We start from the raw sequence: 21,643 nt of genomic DNA, 5'->3' as shown, positions 1-21,643 counted from the left end.
GCACAATTCCCGATTTACTTCTTTATGCACTCCCTCCTCCCCACCTCTTGCATACGCACATTGAAGGGACCAAACTACGAACCCCATGTGAGATTTCATTTTCAATTCTTAATGAAACAGTTGCAATGAGAGAGAAAAGGAACAGGCTGGGCACGAGAGGAAAATGCAGAGTCATTCTTTCTCTTTTTGTGGTCAATGTGTCATATCTTCATTACGGCTGCACTTGAGACACTTTCCTGCAGAAAGATGAAAATAATCTGATTGGTTTGAGTGCTGTTGGTAAAACTGTATTGTCACATGTGAAACTGTCCCACAGACATCAGGTCTCGGAGGGCTGCCCTAACAGCAAAGCTGTAGAAGTGTTACTCTCGTCTTCTTCTCTCCAACTATTTCTGTTTCCATTCCACTTTCTCTAATTTTTATTCCTCTTACTTCATCTGCACGAGCTGTCTTAGACAATTCAATATTACAGAACGGCATTTATAGAGTTTGAAAGTTGTGGTAATTAATCATCTTTGGGTGAAATTCTAACCCGATGCAGTCAGTGGTAAAACTCGAGTAGCTTCAGTATTTCAGCCCACGGCATCTTAGTGCCATGGCTTATTTGTAACTTGGATGTCTTTTGAAGCCTTGAATACATTAAGGGAAAATACTGGGTTTGTGTGTTTGGTCATTAGGAAGGAATAAACAGTGACTGCAAATTAAAAAATTTCTGTGGATAGTTAAAGGGTTTCATATTTATTTAACCTCTGGAGATCTCAAGCCCCAGTCAGTTGTTCTAAGTTTCTGTGACTGCTCTGGAAGCAGTTGATGCTGCAGGGACAGATCTATGCTCCTTTTGGCTTTCAGTAGTCACAGTTTAGCTCGTGAGTGCAACAGTGACACGTGAGACACAAACCAGAGTTCTAAGAATCACTGCTTTTGCAGGGCTAGCTGTAAAAAAGCTTTCTTGCATTTATGGCATCTTAGCAGCAGTTCACTGAAATCAGTAGAAAGCTTCACTGTTGGTGCCAATGAGCTTTTGGCTCAGATCCACAAAAGTCTGATTCTCCCATTTGAACTGGTATGACTCCGTTATGCAGTAGTTAAGTGCTTGTAGCACTACATCTGAATACAGCATAGATACATTACAAACGTGCCTACTGAATCCATACAATAGGATTAATCTATTTATCCTTGAATAATTTACTAAACCAAAACATAAGGGATTCCTCAAACCCCTGGGACCTGCAAAAACTGGGCCTGCTTGCAGCTATCCCTCAGAAACTGTAGGGACAGTGCAGAAGCCTCAAATGTTATTTAAGAGTGCCTAATCCCACTCCCTCAAACCCTTGCGTGTTCTTCCCGAAGTTGTTACACCTCCAGATACAGACAGAAAGCAAATAACCTTTGGGGAAGCTGGAGAGGTCTCATTTGGACTCTGAAAAATGTGATCACTCGGTTTCACAGCAACAACCTGCTCAGCAATCAATTTTGGTTTTTTGCCTGAGTAGTCGAGATGGGACCATAGGTGAGAATAATGATTGCAATCAACGAGCAGCAACATTGCTAACTATCATTACACCCAGTGCAACGCCCACGTTAATGCTTGCAGTAGCTCTGCATTCCTCACACGAGTTAAGAAGTGCCTTCTACAGATGGCAAGAAGATAGAATCAGGGAGGACCTGTATCATCTGCTCATGTCACAGAAGTCAGTAGGAAACGTGATAAAAAACATTTAGCAATGGAATTTTCTTTCTCTTTTCTCAGACAACTACAGCTTTCCTAATGAGAAATTTTCCCTCTTGGATCAGTGACAACACTGGTTTTCCAGAGTTAAGGGGGGAACTCCAACTTGCCTCTGGGCGTGCCATAAATCATCCTGTATCACTTTTAAGAACTGATCACCCTTAAGGGGCCACGATCTCACCATTGGCTTGGAGGAAGATGCATAATATGAGGCAAAAGCACTCCTTGAATACGTTGTTTAATTTTTTGTATTCATTAAGATGCTTCAGAAAGAGAACAACGCTCTTTGTTCAATATTTATCTTTTCATCTGCCCTGACCTGGGAGCTGCAAGCACTTTGAGAAGTTAATTGAATGCTCGCTTTGTTTCATTTTAGCTTTCAGGTCTAAAGTTTTGCTTTCAGTAATGATCCTGAGAACACTTCTGTCCTGTATGCAATAGCTCTGAAACCTTCTCCAGAAGCAACTGGGAATTCCTTATTGATCACCATTGTCTCATTACAGGAATTCACCACCAAGATTTTTTTTCTTATTCAATAACAGCAGGAACTCCCAGCCCAGAAAGAGGGTTATTTCTCTGGCATTTCTTTTGCCAGAAGAATCAATCACAAACCATAGAATCATAGCATCACCAAGATTGGAACAGACTTCCAAGTCCAACAGTCCTTCTACCACCAATATTTCCCCACTAAATCATGTCCTTTAGTACAACATCTACATGCTTCTTGAACACCTCCAGGGACAGTGACTCCCCCACCCCCCTGGGCAACTGTGCCACTGCATCACCACTCTCTCAGAGAAGAAATTTGTCCTAATAACCAACCTGAACCTCCCCTGGTGCAACTGAAGGCCATTACCCACACCTCCAGCAGAGACAGCAAGGGACAATAAGCTCTGCACACGATTCCTGTATCATGTATTCCAGATGACTGTTGGATTTTTTCCTTTATACCAATCTCCTCGCTTGTGTCTGTTACCTGCGAACAGGGGCTGAGGTGTGAGCAAGGATTTCAGAAAGCTGCATTCAGACCATGAGCTGTACAAGTTTCTTAAGGAGTGTTCAGGAAATACCTGTGTCTGAAGTGACATTTTTGTAAATTGGCCAAAACAATGAGATTCTTTTGTGTTATTAGTATAGTCCATAAAGATTTTGGAGCAGGGGTTGCTTCTAATAAGATTCGCATATCATACTTTGTACAGTAGTGCCCATTTCTGCTAGCAGAAGAAAATGATCAGTGGGGGCTTATTAATCAAAAAACAAACAAACAAACAAAAGAACACAATAGTTATTAGTGTAGTTATTTTGAGTAAAGCATGAAAAGTCATAAGGTAAGATGGAAACTGAGACATGAAGTGGTAGAATATATGCAGAGGGGCATGGCAAAGTATCTATGTTTCCCTTTTCCTGATGGGAATTCTTGAAGGATCTGATACTGATTGCTCAGTAGTTCCATCTTAACTTTACTTGCAATACAATGTACTTAGCTAGCTCCATACCAGTTTCTTATTAGCACAAACCTCTGCTTCCCAATAACTGTTCCTGAAAGGTTTTTGTGCCAAAGGACAAAGTAGGAAAAGCAACAAAACCTTTAGTAATTAGGTCAGTGGTTTCTCAAAGCAAGGAACAAAAAACTCAGCAAGGCATGGAGTCTGGATTGTTACATCTCATTTCCAAAGCAGAGATGAATCCCAACGTATTGCATGTGGTGAAAGACAAAGCAGAGCTATTTTATGAGACTCACCTTGATTTGCTGTTTATATTAATGCAAGCATTTAAAAATGCTAGATCAGTGTTACAATCAGGACATGTGCTCAAAAAGTTCAGAAACAGACAAAAACAAATACATCAAAATGAAGACAAGCTCATATGTTGCTCCACCTTTTGTCCACCTCATGAAGTTGGATCCTTTTTGCATCGCACCTTTGAATTCTTTCCCACAAGCCCATGGATGACACACACTCCGTTTTGCAAATGGATTTGGACTCTGCAAAAGTTGCTGGGGTGCCAGCAGTGGGGCTGAGAGAAACGCACTGCTTGCAAGACGATGTGGCACCTCCAGAGGTCTGGACTCCTCACCAATGCTGCAGCTGCAGAAAGCCTTTGCCCTGAGTGTCCTGTCTCTTTGGTTATCACCTAATGATGTAAAGCTACAGTATTTCTTGCAAATGCTGTACTCATTTCAGAAAACAATGAGATGTTTTGTTGTTGTTTTTTATTTTTAATCCTTAATTAATCCAAATCTATACATGTCTTAATGGAAAGAAAGACTAAAAATAATGATCTAAACACTCTCACCCTGCCCCAGGCTGTTTTTTTAAATCTTTTTTTTTTTTTTTTTTTTTCAAGAGGGTTAATTTTAGACTTGGCATATTTGCCCGGTGAACTTCCCACATGTGGTTAAAGCTACAAGCCAGGTCCTGCTACCAGCCATATTTACCAGAAACAGCAGGAGAAATTTCCAGCAGAACAGTAAAGGGGCTGCAGTTCCTGTTGTTCTGCCAGTATATTTCATCTAAAAATATTATTCATCTTGCCAACCACTTTAATGCAATTGGGGAATGGCAGAGCTGGGAAGTCAGAAGAAAAGCTCTTTGTTAAAAAAAAAAAAAAAAAAAAAAAAAAAAGTCCCTCTACCTTCTCTTACATTGTTTGTTCTATTTTTTTTCTATCATGTCCTTTTTTGCTGTTTGCTTATCAGACTTGTCCCAGCTGTGTTAATAATCAGTTAAGAGAATACTAATAACTTAAGATATCTGTGTTTTACTTATAAATAAAAAAAAAAAAAAAACAACTTTTGACAATTCTGCAAGAAGAAAGATGACGTAGGAAATAATTCAACTGAAAGCTCAGCATCCCTCCTTAGGTAAGAACCTGGCTTCCCAACCTGAGAGTAACCTGGCGATACAGAGCATGGCACAGGCTGCTCTCAGCTGAGCTGACAGCCAACCACAGCCCTGATCTCTGCCTTTCCTTCATTTCGTTGACTCTGCCATTTCTTTGCTTTGTAGTTTTCTGTTGCTGAAGCAGAAGCTGGAAGATGATCAGAGGAAAGTGGAGACACTGAGGTCAAGTGTCCTTGAAGTCTGTTTGTGACTAATACATTAATGAGCTTAGTTGGGGAAAATCCAAAACCAACTTGTTCTGCACCTGAGCATGATCATACTAGAGCAGCGAATTGCAGCATACCAACTAGTCTGTTGCTAGCAGAGGGGGAAAAAATTAAACAACCCTAGAACTTGTTGTTTTTTATAATGAATACATAATCATTTTAAAAATTTGACTTCTCTTCGAGTACCTAAGAGCGCCTTATTTGCAACAACAACCCTTTTCTAACAGCTACCCCATGCCAGGCTGGATGCAGCCCATGGGGTGACTGGTGCTGTCACCTCTCTGGGTGGCACTGAGCTGGGATGGACTGATGGCACTGGGATGAGGTGCCTCCTGCACTGCTCTGCTCAGTGTGCTTGGTTTGTCCATGAAGCTTCCTGGTATTTCTGCAGCAGAAAAAGTCCTAACCTGCCACTTCCTCTGGAGGTTGATGCCCCATGCCTGTCAGTGTTCAGGAAGTGTTGGAGGATAGTGTTAATAGCATGCCCTAACTTTGGGTCAGCTCTGAAGTGGTCAGGCAGTTGGACTTGATGATCTTTGTTGGTCTCTGCCAACTGAACTATTTTGTACAATTCTATCCTCTTTGCTGTTCTGAATAGGTGAGTGAGGATACACACACTTAAAGAACAAGCAAAAGAGGCTGAATTATTAATCAAAGTGTGATACCGACCAGTCTGAGCCAGAGGAAGGCTTCTATCAGCTGAGTTTTAACCTTGAACATACTTTCATTCATTGTTATCACTTATAACTTTTACTACTATTAATTAATATTAATTAATTAGTGAGCTGAATGCATGTGATATTCTGACAAGTCAAAGCAATAAAGAACCTCTTTCCCCTCCAAATCCACTGTTCCAGAAGTGGCAGCGTAGTAACCAGATCTAGCACAAGCTGATAAAATCGTTACAGCCTGAGCATCGTGTAGCACAGAGGAAACCTTTCAGACAATTTCCAGTGGGAGAACTTTGGGAATGCTGACATACACTAACAGGAAAGCTGCTGCAGGTGTATGACCAGGCTGAAGGCGTGCAGTTGAGAAAAGGGTGGGGAGGTGAGGCAGGGGAGGGCAAGGCTGAGGGCAGGTTTCATTGGCACCTAGCTTGGTGGATCCAACCCCCCTCACTGAGACTGCTGCACAAGAGAAACATCACATCTGATAAAGGTGCAATTGGGTCTCTCATCTTTTGGCAGGACTGTAGGAGAGACAACCTGAAAATGAAGATAAAGAGAGAGGAATTTGCTGGGTTTTAACCCTTCTCTCTTCTTGGAGTCAAGATGCATGTTGTCTTCTGAAGTAGCAATATATACACATTGGGATTCATTATTGCCTCCTTATATACTTTTCTAACAGATATTTATCCAAAGAGTGAACAATACTCAGTCAGGCTGTGAAATATACAACCACAAAACAAACCAAAACAAAAAGCCTTGGGAGAAACCATCTCTCTGTCGTGCTTCAGTCCATCCCTCAGAGCTGGATGAGCTTGCAAAAATTTGAGCAGTGGTAGAGGTCTTACCTTCAAGACATGATTTGCAGCAACTGAAGCTGTGGCCAGCTTGCTCCACATCAGCACCAAAACAAGCTGATCATGTCTGGGTGCCCAGAGATGCCATCACCCAAAATCGAAAAAAAAACAGAAATTATTTTCTCAGGAACAGCAACAGCAAATAGAAGGGCCGAAATCTTTCTTTCCAGAGGTAAAAAGGGACTAGGGAGGTGATGGAATTTTAAGAGCAGTGTCCACTCTTTTACTTGTTCTGCCATGGAAGAAGAGTGGCCGCAGGCTAGACCTCTTGCCCCCTCTCTTGATAAATTACATTCATCACTCCCTTGCAGCGAGATCTCCAAAACAAACCTCCAGATTCAAGTGGATGGAGTTCCCCATCCCCAAAGTTGTTCCTTGGGACTCACTTGCTCTTTGCTGTACAAAGGTAATTTGGTTCTTCATATCAGTTCTTGCTCATCCTTACGTTGTTGTATGAACTGGAAGGGAGGGGAGGACACTGAATCTCCAGTAAGATCCTTTACACCCTGGGGGTAACATCACAGGTTGTTTCTGTAATGGATCTGAATCTTTTTGCTTTGCAAGAGCATTGTAAAGCAAGAGATCTGGAGCTTGTGCTTATTCAAAATAAGGCATAAAACATTGAGTGAGAAGAAAAAATTTTGGCAGTACAAGTATTACAACTAATGGATTATTTACTTTCCAGCTTCTGAAAGCATTCAGTTGAAATTAGGGAAGGAGGAAAAAACTGTGTGTGTGTATGTGTATGTGAGATGGTGTTGGGGTCAGGAGAGCACTGGAGGGAGATGAATTCCCTGACCCTCTTCTCTGGAATCTTAATAACGTGTTAAGTTATTGTGCTGTGGAGGAATGCAATTAGCACAGCAGCCAAATCCTCCTCCAGCAGGTCATTACTGCATTAGTAAATGGAGGCTGTTAAGGCACACAGCATCTCTAAACATACCAGAGGAGCTGCTGGCCCAACAGGACCCAGGATTGATGAGAAAACTCCCACTGTTCTCTCCCCTTCTCCATCCACTTTTCATTATTGCTTTTCTGATCAAGCATACGACCACATCCTTCCCTGTCCTCCCTCATGCCCTGTTCCTGAGATACCCTCCCAGGGGGCCTCTCTTCCAAATCAAGTCCCAACTCACTAAGAGGTGCCTATGATAGATGCAAAAGCAACCTCCTGCTCTGAAGAACTTGGCCCTGCCAGTGGGAAGCATCCCCAGTAAAGGCAGGGACACAGAATGAGGCATGTCCTTCCTCCCACCCTGCTGAGCATGCAACCTGCAGCTTGCTTGATGTACACTCTGCTTCTCAGAGCCTGGTGAAAGGAAGAGGTTTCTCTGCTGATGCCACTGGACACAAATTGGCTCATGTTTTCTTGGGTTTGACAAATGTTGCCGTGGATTAACCTCAGCAGCTCCAGAGAAGCCTGATGAACCCTTGAAGACTGTGTAATAAATTTTATTTTTAATTTTACATGTTTTAAGTAATCCTGAATATTTTGGAACTGTTCTAATTAGAATAAATGTGACATGGCTTCTTTCCCCCTTGCTAAAATGGAACAGCCTGAGGTTAGGTGTAATGATAATAAGAAAACCAGTGTGGTGCTCATTGCAAAGATGTTCTACACACCTCAGTTGGGATAGTGCCTGCCCTCAAATAATTGGTGTGTTTTTAACCCATAGGCCATGTTTAGATACTGTGTCCCCATTAATGTTATCCTCCATGTCCTCTGCACATAATGAGTGAATCTTTGTTTTTTCCAAAGGGCCAAAGATTAGTCATCCCAGTGAACCTTGGGGTGCCATTCCACCAGACCCAGTTTGAACCCCACTTTGAGCAGAGCATACAGGTGACAGTCACCATCAGTATTTCTCTTTTTCACTGTGAAACCAAGAACAGATTCTAATAGATACCTTTGCTAAGAAACAAACTGAACCCAGAACTCTCACAACACAATGCAATACCTTCTCACAAGAAAAAATTAAAACGCAAAGACAGACTTAAATAGAAAGACTCCCAGAAAATGGCTTTCTTATCCCATCTGTACCTTCAAACATATGCAGATATCCCTGGTAATCACTGTTCATCCAGTTCATCCATCATCATTTGCTGCAAAGCAAATGCTTCAGATCTGCTATCGCATGTGCCCAACAAAATGCACTTATCCACAGTAGCAAAGTGCTTAAGTTCCAGTCAGGAACCTGTGAATTAGAGACCATACCGTGTGCTTATAAATAAATAAACAGAATGGTAGTTTTAAACATAGGAAATAATGACTATTTTGTTAACCAGAATACTGTTCCCAGCTTTTCAGCCTCAGATACCATGTTTATATTGCTATGCAAATTATTCCTCATAGAGAGTTTACAAATTTCATGTTCGTTATTAATAGCGCTATGAGTTTTCGCCCTTCCTGTTTGGTGCTATCTGCAGTGCTTGGGTAATGCATAATTAATGTTAACTGCTTGTGCTCTGGCCCCCGTGCTGGTTTACATTAGGATAATTTTCCACGTCTTTTGTCTCTGGATGTTGGAAATTGGTATTCAATGAGAATGAAATAACCTATCTAAAGGCTAACTTTGTGCTGCTCTTTCCAGGCTTTTCATCTTCCAGACTGAAATGATGATGGTGGATTAAATCACTAACCTCTCACCTTCTGCAGATTTGGGTTCAAAAGTATCTTCAAATGCCAAGCCTTGACAAGTTTGGTAATTTCCTTTTGGGCCAGGTCTTGTCTACAACCTATTGATAATACAGTCAGAGTGGATAGGGCTGTGGTTCTTCCCTGTTCTTTTTTTTTTTTTTTAACCACAACACTCCCAGATAAACGGAAGTTCAGCAGCAGAATCTTCTACCAAATTGCCTTTCCCAGCAAAATGTATTTCTTCCAGGAAACTGTGAGGAACTTGAGCAGCAAAAAAGACGGAGAAGCTGAATCTACTGATCTGGACAAACTACTCCCTTTAATGCAGACTTAACTTTCTAGGTTGACTGGATTATTTTGTAATAGTTATCAGTTTAATTGGTGATCTCCACATAGGTAGGTAGAGCAATAGGTCAAGGAGGCATTTATGGTTGCAGCAACAGCGATGGAAGGAAGTTTCTGGTGAGGACAGAAGTGCTTTGACTGAGGAACCTGCCCCCTGCCCACAAAGGCAATCTCTTTTTCCTTGCACAGAGTAGGACTGCGGCCTTCATCTGCTCAGTGCAACTTTCAGAGCTGTAAACCCCCCTTCTCAAGAAAGGGCAATAAAATCTGATTCTTAGTGAAGAACATCAGCAGAGATGAGGCACAGAGGCAGAAAACCAAGTGCTGGTTGGTCTCATACTCATTATTAAGGTCTAGTCTCCTCTCTATGTGAAAGCAACACTGTCACAGAAACACTACACTAAACCAACTTTTCACTAAGATATTTCCAAGGCAGCAGCAAACCACTCCTGTCAAACTACCAAGACTGCTAATTAAACTTCGGGCTGATGGATGAAGTCCCATAGACTTGTGACAGGCTGAGATCAAGGTGGCACCGACTTCCCTATGTCTTAAACCAGCTATTAAACAGGAGATATTCCAGATGGAGCAGCTATGTGGTAGTAGAAGATTTGGATAGAGTAGCATCAAATCAGTCTTACCTGCTGATTCTTGGTGAGGCATCAGGATGAAATAGCACCTGTTTTTGTAAAATTAATTTGCTAGGCAAAGGTCTACATAGTTTGTAGCCTCAAGGGAAGAAAAGACAGAGGGATTCATGCCCCGGACATGTCAAGGCCTCATTTCTACAGTCCAAAGTGCTCTGCACATTTCTTCCTGTACTGAATTCATGACGAAGACCTATTTGCAAAAGCAGCTTTCAGTGTAAAATGAAGTAAGATAATCAAATATTTTATCTGTAAGATAAAAAGGATATTGAGAGTTATTTTATTACAACTCAGAAGATTCTCAAAGTTCCAAGCCTGTATCCATCATTTATTTCAGTGATATGCTTTTGCTTTTGCTCAATAATAGTGGACTGTTGCGCTGTTGTGTCTCAGCATGTGTTGCAACTTTGCAGGTTCTCTTGCTCTAGGAAAATGGGTTTGGGAGGATCTTGTAACTTTAAAACAATAATGAAATGTGTTTACTGTTCTCCCTCCCCTCAAGTAGAAAAATAAAAAATCATGACAACATTCCCAAGTGCTTTTCAGAGAGGTAAAAGCCTGCTCTTTTTAACCCTTGAATATTCAGAAACCAGTTGGATTGGGAATTGTCTTCTTTTATATTACCAGCTGTCTTTGTCCAAATCTGTGGGTCAGCTTTGTAGATATGAATTGAGCTCTGGGAGACCCAATGTAGGCTCTTTTCCTTCAGTGGTGCCCTCCCAACCTCATACTACATGGGAATAAACAAAGCCCTTGCAGTTATCCGTGCCTTCTCTCCTTGTCTCTCTCTCTTACTGTCTATGTCATGTTTGCTCAATTTACTACACAACAAGTATTTCCACTTCTTACCCAGCAGGGTCAAGTGAGCTCATAAAAAAAAATCTGCCTGTCTCCACGCATCACCACTAAAAGTGCCCATCAGGCCCAAATCAGAGCCTATTTTCTGTTGCCAACTGATAGGTGATGGCGTATAAAGGAGACAGGGGTTAATCCACAGGGTTGAGAGAGTATCAGCTGCAAGTTTGAACTAGCAAAGGGGAGAACCGATTGCCAGGAAGTGTGTGAGTCAGCAGCGAATGTCTGTGTTTGTGTGTGTAGGTGTGCGTGCAAGAACAACAGGCAGACCCAGGCGTACGCGCCGAATCGCACATGACCAGATGGATTTGGCTGCAAGTGGATGCGGCTCACACTGAAATCAAGGAAAAAATATTCTGTCCTCCTGGCCAAATGCTCTTCTGTTGAGATCTGCCTTTTGCTGAGGATGCTTCCGGGTCTGTCAGGATGCATCACAGCAAAGCTGACACGGGGAATGGGACATTTCTGTTTTTCAAAGGAGTCATTTTGTATCTGTAACATCTCATTCTATTAGTTGTATCTCATCTTTGCCTTCTGGCCTCCTTGTGAGAATTCAAATTCTTCCAAAACCTCCAAAAATCTGGATTGGCAAAACTCCAAGATTTTCATTCTGCATCCATTTTTTACTTTCATTTCTTGTTGGATTGATCTTCAACAAGCTATCACCCAGTAGCTGGAATGCTCCAGAAAAATGAAGGAGCTGTGGGCTTAGGTACCTTTGATTCATTCCTTCTCTTTTCTTCCCATAGTGTAAGTTCCCCAGGTGGAGCTTCTGGGGTAGTTCTGTTGTTTTGTTTAATTACACCACCATACATGCCAGTATTGTTCATATCATAGCTTGGTGTCATCCAAACTTGTTCCACTTGATTTTTTGCCCCATCTATCAAGAAGAACAATAACTCCCTGAGCCGGGCTATTAAGGGATTTTGCTTGCCATCTCCCTCTGATTCTGAAAGAATCTGGTTTCTTTGATGCACTCACTGAATGTTTAATCTTGGGGTGAATAGATGAAAGATGGTGCTAAAAACATCTCATACACAGAACGGTAAAGGAAATGAAAATCTGTCATTGAATGTGCATCTATGCTCACCTTCCTTCCCTGCTGTGGAATTCAAACTCTTCACGAGTGTTACTCATTTTAGAAGTAGAAACTTGGGGTGCAAAGGAGCTGTGCCATTTCATGGTCAGCCAAGAATTCCCTTTTGGAATGACAAAACAAGCCTTGGCCTCCTCAGTGCCCACTACATTGTCATTGCTCTCTGGAAATACAAATATCTGCCTGTAAGAATGAAGCACCAACAAAATTCACAAGCAGCTCATTTTCTAGTACAGACAAGACTTTGAACAAGCATCACCCTGCCCCATAAACCTGTGAGTGTGCAAAGGGCCTGGATCTGTGGCAGATATGGCACAGCTTATCACTGGGATGGCAATTACCCAGGTGGCACCAATGGGTGCTGGAAGAGTCTGAGCCCGTGGGTGGGGTGTGGTGTTCCTAGAACTTGCTGGCTGAATTGGGAAAACCAGCCATGCCCTCCGGCATAGGCGCTTCTTGAAGTGCTGTACTTCAGGGAGGTGTTGGAGGCAGACAGCTGCCTGCTCCTCCCAGAACATGTCTGAGTCTGTCTCCTCCCACAGAAGGGATATAAAAGGGCGCCTGCAGTAGGCGGCTGATTTTTAGCAGTCAACATAGAGCAAATCAGGCCTTCTCCATTTAAAAAAAGCAAATTTGCTACAGGCAGATGGGTTTCTCCTTGCATGAGGAGCTCCTTTCGGGTTGAGGATATGCCTGGCATTAACCTGCAAGTTGGGTTGCAGGTTAATCTCTGGCTCCCAGAGATGTAATTACATATCACATACTCTTTACTGTTAAAAGGCAATCCTCCCCTTCAACTCTCCAACCCCACCACAGTGTGCCTAATGTCACTTTGGCCTCAAACCTTTGAAAGAAAAGAATGAAATATCTCAGGTCCTTCTTGTATCTATTAGTGGTAATACATCTCCTGATTTGCTGTAGCTTGACTCAGGCTGGTTGAATTTATGGGGCTAACAGTGCTGGGGTCTTCTTTTTTTGTGGTGGCTGAAAAGTTATGTGCTGGGGCTTGAATGGCAATTGCATCATCAAGCACACAAGACTTCCTCTGTGAAGAACTGGGGAGAGGGTTTGAAGAGGAAGAGAGGTTTTCTGCTCTTTGTTTGTTTTGGTTTTCGTGTCTCTTTTATCAATGTGCATCAGACCAGTGTTTATAAAATCTCCCCCAGTTGCTGAGATCTATGGCATGATTAACAGGAGTGCACGCAGGGAGTGGAAAGGGTGGCTTAGGAATGGGGAGGTGCCTGCAACAAGGATGTAATGATTTTCTTGTCCTCTCCACAGAAGGAACGCACAGATCGAGTGTTTGCACAGCATCCAGCACTGCAAAGCCCTGATGTGGTGAGAGCCTTCTGACTAATGCATTTGGAGTGATAGAAGTGACTACTATCTACTAATGAGAGTGGTGGGAATGAAAAATGAGTCCTTGGTTTCATCATTTTCCAGGAATGTGGTTCCTTCTGGCTACCCAGGAGTTCATCTGCCATCCACTGTTGTGTGGGCTGTGGCTGGGCATACAATTAGGAGGAGAGGAGAGATAAGCAGTTCTTCAACACCCTCTAAATGTAAAAATGGTATATTTGGATATTTGATATAGGTATCTGCAGATATGCTGACCTCAGAGTAATACTTTGTGGAAAAAAAAAAAAAAGAAAAGGGTTCTTTGTGAATTTAAAATAGGTTCTTAGGAAAAAGGCAATAATCTTTGGGGTCTACTGTGGTCAACCAGAGCAGCAGTATGCAAAAGCTACAGACGTTGGTGATCAGCCTGGGCTTTTAGGACATCTCAGAGCTTTCAAAGATCTACAGAGACCAATAACAAAGTTCAGCAAAACCTTTGACTAGAGACAGAGCCTCACATCAGACCTGGGAATATAGGTATTACAGTATTACAGACTCTGTTATGACAGAAGCCCTTCAGGAGTTTATTCTTCCAGGATATGTCTCAGTCATATTTTAATTCACTTCTTTGGAAGAATATGGCCTTGAAGTTCCCAGGATTTGGTGTGATAAAATTTAATAGAAAATGATTTGCTAGAAGATTTCTCTTTACAGGGTAGAACAAAGAAGAATCAACTTATAAAAAAGCTGTGTTGCCTCCAAAGATGAGAGGAGAACCTCTGGCATAAAACAAGATGACCTATCTTAAAATTAAGTAAAAATGTTAGTAAAAGTCCAAGTTACCAGCAACCAGCTGATGCCATCCAAGTTTTCAGTGATATGCTTAGGCACCAGTGAAAACTCAGTCATTATGTGTAAGAAAATTACATAATAATTTTAATGTAGTTTAAAAATATCTCAGCAGCCATGCAATGTAGAGGAATTTATTACAACACCAGTTTGTGTTTGAAAAACTCAGAGACTTTATGTTTTAACTTTAAACCAAAAAGTGGAGAAATCAAACACTTAGTGAATTGTCTTCTCATCAAATTCTGTCTATATATGTGTTCCGATTGCATTTCCTCCTGTAAGCAGAGGATCATGGTCAAGAGGAAGATGCTGGGCGACACATTTTCTAAGGAGCCCCAAAACCCTGGTGTATGGTCTCTGATTCTGGATTTTACCTCTATTTTCTTGGAGGTTAAAGTCAGTCAAAGGTCTGGGATCCACTCTGTAGTGGTGGAACAGAAAAACTGCTTGTGCAGTGCTGGATGGAGATGGAAATAGAACCAGTGCTTAAAAACACAACAGTGGAAACTATGGAAAACTGCTGTTTTGTGATACTGCAGCTGCACTGTTAGGAAAGACTTAATGTTCAGCTGCTTGATCAAAATGAAGAGAAAATGTTGTTTAGATATGAAATCAGTAACAAAGATACCTATCAGATTTTGGAAGAAATGGTCTCTTCTTACATTTAAGTCAGTATATAAATTTTAAAAAGGAAATAAGAAGAAATTAAGTTCAGATAGAATTTTGTGGACAAGAATGAACCTTGGAAATAGTGGTTGCATTCTGATTTCTTCTATCTCTTACAGTACATTGTCTTGTGTAGTGCAAAAAACTAGATTTAAATAACAAAAGAGTAACAGAAGTCTTACAATAAGGAAATGCAAAATCACAGTGTCACAGAACAACTGCTAGTTCTTGTATCAAGAAGCTGCTTTGAATTATAACGTCAGAGTTAGACAGCTTTGTCATTGCCTTTTCACAAATGAACTATGCCTCACCTCTAGCACAACGCCATTATTTTTCAGACATCATCCCACTTTCTCAGCTCAGTGAGCCACTACATAATAATCACATTTAGTCATTGTACAATATTTTTATTCCCATGCTAATAGCAAGAAAAGCTAAAACAGTTTGAGGCTAACATTTTCCAGAGAGACTTCTCATTCTGGAAAATTCAGATTTCTAACATGAGGGAACCTTGGAAAGACTTTCTGAAGACGTGAGTACCTACAGCCTTATGTTGACCACATTTTCCAGTGTGAATGGTCAACTCTGTTTTCTCAATTTCAAAAGATCTTGGCGTGATTTTTAGAAACTACTGAATACCCAAACTCTGGGAAAGTTGGGCTCCACTAAAGCTGCTGAACTCCTCTCCCCACCACTTGTTTTTGAAAATCTTGGCAATGGATTTCAACACAAATTATTGAAATCTCCAACACCAACCACATGACTTCACATGTCTGATGAGAGACTGTTTTCTGGAGCTTGTCTATGATCCATTCTTTGCTACTTTCAGTACTCGCATCCAAAAAAACTTCTGAGATTTTTTTTTCTTTTTCCAGTTGATGAGGGGTAATATTCCCAGGACTCAACTGACTGACACTTCCCAGCTCCCAGTGTAAGTTTGTCCCTGGCTAGATATCTACCAGGTTTGCAGTCAACCAGCTCTACAGCTGGGCTGACTTCCACTCTTTCTGGTACTGCACTGGACAAGGTTGACAACAATCTTTGGGAATATCAGGATCCTTCTCCTGCATATGTCACAGAAAATCTTGAATTAATTGAACAGAAAATGAGTATAAGATCATTATAGTTCATGTAGAATTACCTTAGGGGAGCCAAGATATCATATGTTCAGTTACTGCAAAATTGAAATGATTCTTCCTGAAGATACGGAACACATTTGAGAGCAACAGATTTTCAAGGAACTCACTCTATTTTTCTCACTGAAATGCAGTTATTAAGGAAAAGGCATCCGCTGTGTGACTCTTACTTATCATTCTTATCAGATCCAGCTCCACTTTTTACAGGCCAAAGGATGATGTACAGAGGCAAAAATTCTGTAAACTCCTCATGAGACACAGAAATCAGAGTATATTTCATTTGTTCACAATAAAATTTCAGCAACTGAAAAATAGATGTGGATTCCACTTCTAAAATGCAAAACAGACCGCGATAATTTACATTTTACCTTTCCAAATCTCTTTGTGAACGTTAATATATTCTTACAATACTTGAAGTACATGAAGAAATAGGTTGTATCCCTTTCGAAAGGGGATCACATGGTAAGGAAAGACTTTGGCTAAAACAAGACTTGGTTAATGTGTAAGATGGAGGAAATAGAAGATGACTACATCTTGTTACACCAGGCAGCCAGTAAGAGAATATAGTTTTATTTTTCTAAGGAAAAGAGTGAACGTGAATGACAAATCCAGGTAGACCACAGCTACCTGATATAAACACCCACAGCTTTGGTATGGATAGAAACATTCAGAGATCCAACTTTATGCTGGCTTGTTTTCTCATGAAAAAAAAATCTTGATAAAATGCCAAATTTCATTGGTTAATATCTTAAAAATAGACAGAGGTTCTAACCATTGGAAAAAAGGAAATCTTCTGTACTTGATATTCCAACATACTGAAAAGAGGAAACTTTCTGAGGCCATTCCTTTTCTCTGGGGAACAGAATCTGAAACAAGCGGAAATTAAACCAACAAACAAACAGCAGCAAGCAAATCCAAACAAATAAACAACATTTTCAGTGGTGAACAAACAATGAGCAGGAGGACATGTGCTGACTTGGAGCGATCAGCCACATCACACGCTTCCTTCCATGAACTTTGCAAGCTCTCTATCCCAAAATAACACATATCAATTAGGCAGCTTAATTTTTTCTTCATGGAAGGATATATTTTTGAGGACCTCCCACTCGTTTATCTCATTTCAGATGAGCATACATGGGTATCTGCTTTTACATGCACTGCTGGATGACCTTTGGGATTTTGTCTTATTTAAGCACCACTTCTCAGACTAGAGGAAACCATTACACACTTTCCATTTTATCTCAGCACCTGCACAGCCTGCCGATACAATCCAGCATAACTGGGACGCTGTAGGAGAACGTGGTGCTTTGGGAGAATGTGTTTCCTGTTCACTGAAGAGGTAAAAACGGAACCACCATTCTGACTCATTCAAGAGGTGAACTTCTCTAAGATCACATGCCTGCAGGGCCAGTGTTGTTTTTGGCAGATCTTCATGGAAAGCTACGGGTTTTGTTTTGCCACATCTGCTCTCTCAAGTGGATTTTGCTTCATATGATCTTGCTCCACCTTGTGCATTTTTTTTTTCCTTGGTTGGGGGTGTAGGAGGAAAAGGGGTTGAGTTTGAATGTAGTATTGCATTGCAATAGAATATTTTCGTAGCATAAAAAAAGGTCTCCCCTCTGGGCCTTAAACAGTATTTCCAGCTATTGTGTGTACTCCCCAAACCTTACACTGTTTCTAAGAGAAATGATTTCTTTTGCAGATGTTGAAAGGAATACATTCACAAAAGGCTCTGAGGGCCTTCATAGCAACAAGGAGACTGGGGCATACAGATGTGCCACAGACAGACGAGACAGAGAAAGAAGACGGTGTTTCACATTGCATGCAATACTTGCAGCTGTGAAAAACTGCCAAAGAGTGAGAACGCCTGTTTCCAGGAGCCAGATATTGTGTGGTGGGTTCAGAGGGCAGGCTGCGTTAAGCCAGCCCAGTGTGTCACCCAGCAGGAGTCAGGGAGACGCAGCGACAGCCACAAGCTCATCTTCAGTGCTGCTTTGAAATACGATTTTTGTTTTTAGCAGCAGTCAGTTGTGATTGCACTGCAGTTGTCGTTGCTGGAGCAGTTCACATTTTTGTTATTAGAAGTCAACTGTTTGGAAGCTGCACATCGGTGCTTTAGTGGTGCATACGTGTGTGTAAGACAAAGCGTGTTCTCGTGTGTCTTTGTGGATGCACGAAGGTTAAATAACAATGCCCAGGATTTGTTTGGTTTGCGGACTGATGCATTCCTTTGGTGTACTCTGTATATATTTGCTTTTTTCGTCTATCCTATCAATTTTCTGATTTGTACTGGGAAAGGATAACTTTTTGTGTTGTGGGGTGTTTTGTATGTTTTTTCCTCCTTTTCTTTCTTTTCAAAAGTTCTACCCCAGTACCTTCTTGCTTGATGACTCATTCCCCTCTCCTTCACACAAAACACCCTTTCAACAGTTTAGCAGTGAAAACATTAGGGCTGTCTCTTGGTCACGAGGTTATTGTTTTCATATCTCTCAAAGCAAGACCCTGGGATAGCTCCACTGACAAATTAGCAGTCGTGTTGAATGAACAATTACGTCAAGGCAATATTAATCTGGGAGCCTTGTTGGAATGAAGAAGGTGCCTGATTTCAGCATGGGAGGACGTGCTGAGACGACTGTGTGATCTCATTAGATAAATGCACAACCCATACTGGTGGGGATATCATTAAATCTTTAACAGCTGTATATGTTTGCATCAACTTTCCTAGAGATATGCCTAATCCTCAAAGATAATAGAGTTTTTCTCACTAAAATTGGAGTTTTTTATATTAAAAAAAATCTCATGACGTAGGCACTTTTCTCCTCTTTTTGTCTCAGCATAGACATCCACATAGGAAATGGGTTCACCTCCAAAACAATCTTTTAAATGAGCGAATGTGTTATTGCAAGCCTCCTACCACCTCCAGGCCTTGGGGCCTAGGGAGCGTTCCCATGAAAATCTTCTGTTTTCAGAGCATTTTTATGAAATGCTGACAAAATGAGAAGCTTCGATATTCTACCAACAACTGCTCCGGAACAGGAAAGTTAGTGCTTGCCTTAAATTTTCACAAGCTGGAATCATCCAGGAAAACTGACACTGAAAATATTTTCATATGTACCCTAGCAAACCAAAACTGCTGAGTTTCACACGGCTGCTCTGCTGAAGAGCTCTGCTTCCTGTGTGGGTGTTGTACGTGCTGATTTACACAGTGGGGGAAAACTGAGCTCCCTTCTGACCCTGTCTCATGCTCAGCTTGCACCCTTTGGGGCACCTGAAGGACAGCTCCTGGCCCCATGCGTTTTGGCAGTCATCGGTGCACTTGCTGGATCTCTGCTACCAAGCCAGAAAAGACAATTCCTCTTCTTCCAGCAAAGGGCCACAGATGGAGAAGAGATAGAATTGGGATGGAAGAGAAATAGAAGACAAAGATAACCGCTGTTGGACAAAGAACGTATTTTAACTAATCATCAGTCAACAGGTGTTAATGCATTTGCTTAATTCTAACAGAATTAGTACAGCAACAGCTACAGGATGCCACGTTGATATCCATCACATACATCCAGAGGTGAAGGGCTTTATGTCTGTCTAATATGCATACACTTGATCTCTTCAACACATGTAGAACTCACTGTGCCATAGATGTATAAGGCCCATAGAGAGGAATATGCTTCCATCTATATCAGTACTTTAGCAACCTGAGCTGTTTCAGTTCTACTTCTTTCCTTAGCCTCAGCATGAGGTTAGAGCCAAGCTCATGTCAAGTGTCCCACAGCTAAGCTCTAAACTAATTTTTTATTGCCTAGAAGAGAAGGATTGAGAAAAATATTTATAGGCCCTGGAAGAATAGTAAAAGTTTGCAAGCATTTAGGGCTTTTACTCAATAAACCTTTATGTGCCCTTCATGCACCCATTCAGCTCTGAGAAAAGGTAAAATAAATAAATAAATAAATAAATATAAAAAGCACAGGGAAATTGTGCTCTGACAGTAAGTCAAAAAATCTCATAAATTCCAGTTACAACCAATACCCACACATTGTAGGAACCTGTCTGCAGCCAGTCTACTGCACCAGCCCAAGGACAGAGATAAGAGTTAGGATGGCTCATGTCTCTCTTCAGACCTCTCCCTTATCCCTTTGCATTTAGGTCAAAATACTGTCAAACCTTTTTACGGGCTTTGGCACTCTCTTCCCCAGCTTCCCTGTGATTTCTGTTTCCTTTCTGTGCTTTGTTTTAAGAGATTTACTTTTCCTAGTATCTGCTCTCCCTGGGCAATTGTATCTCCTTCATTCCCACTTCCTGAACACCTGACACCACACTCTTCCCATCTCCTTTCCTGCTTTTCTTCCCTTGCCCTATCTGCTGTAATGCTCACTTTACTCTCTTTCACCCTGTGACTTTAAAAACCAGAGCATTGTCTACAGACTTTGCCTCCTAGCTCTTTTGTGTGCTTTCAGTGTTCAACCCTAATCCTCCCTGAGGATTTGCTGTCTTTGGTGGTTGCAAGGACCTTCTGATCTTTCTGCTGGCAGACTGCTAAGCCCATCCGAGCCCACAAATAGCCTGAGCTGTCTTGGTGCAAAGGATGGTCAAAAACTTGTCATCTCGTCTCAGCAACCACCACTTTCCTTCCACTGATCATGTTTTACATTCCCCCATCCCTATAGCCCAGCCCATGAGCTTCTTCAGCCCATGAACCTGCACTATGAATGTGTGACCAGATTTACTCAGGAGCACTGCTCAGTTAATGGCTGCTTTTATTAGCAATAGCAGCATCAAGAGTGAAAAGCTTTGTAAATTCTGTTACATAAGGTACTGATTTCCTATAAAGAATAATGAGCAACACAAACAAAAAGTTAAAAAACCCAACACCATTTAGGCATAAAAATTGCCCCATAGTTATTGTTGGATTTTCTCATGGTTTTATTTGGAAGTTGAAACCAAAAATTGGACAGCACTTTGCTGTTACTCCAACAGAGCACAGTAAAATAAAAGCCCAGACCATTCTGGACAGGTAAGACAAAATATGGAGGAAAGGAAAAATCAATGCCTTGTCTTGGGAAAGGGAAGCTGAGAAACAGTGTTTAAATTTCTCACAGAACAGATTTTATGACAGAACTGAGAACCTAACCCAAACAATTCTTGGTTGATCCTTTTGGTCTAATTCATGCAAAAGCTACTTCATCAAGTGTATATAAAATATCCAATAGCCTGAGAATCCTTCACTCTGCAATGCTGGCTTGGGAAATGTTGACCCATCAATAAATCGTCAGGACAGGCTGCCCCAGACCTTGCCCATGTGTTGAAAGTAAGTTTTCATAATAACACGCCATTTCTAGCACAGCAGTGTTCAGGACAAGCACACTTATGCTGCCTCTTCTTTAAAAATAAAATTGGTCCAAGTCCAAATCCAAGGATACACAATGCACGTTTCAGAAGCTGAGGAGCATGTAGACATATGGGGCTGGGCAGAGCAGCCACAGGTCTGTATTTTGCAGCTCTTCAGTGCACAATGAATTTCTGTAGTTTCACTGGCTGTAGCTTGTCTGATCCAGTTACAGTCCCAAATATGATCTGATTCCTGGGGGATGAGGGTTGTTGTTTTTTTTTTCTCTCTCTTTTTTTTTTTTTTCCCTGGGTAATTTCTCTACTCAGCTTTATGCTCTCATTTGTCATTTGCAGCAAATATACTGAATTTCAATTTTTATAACTTTGC

This window comes from Lagopus muta, chromosome 16, assembly GCF_023343835.1.
Source record: "Lagopus muta isolate bLagMut1 chromosome 16, bLagMut1 primary, whole genome shotgun sequence".
In the NCBI taxonomy this organism is placed as follows: domain Eukaryota; kingdom Metazoa; phylum Chordata; class Aves; order Galliformes; family Phasianidae; genus Lagopus; species Lagopus muta.
This window is presented reverse-complemented; position numbering follows the sequence as displayed.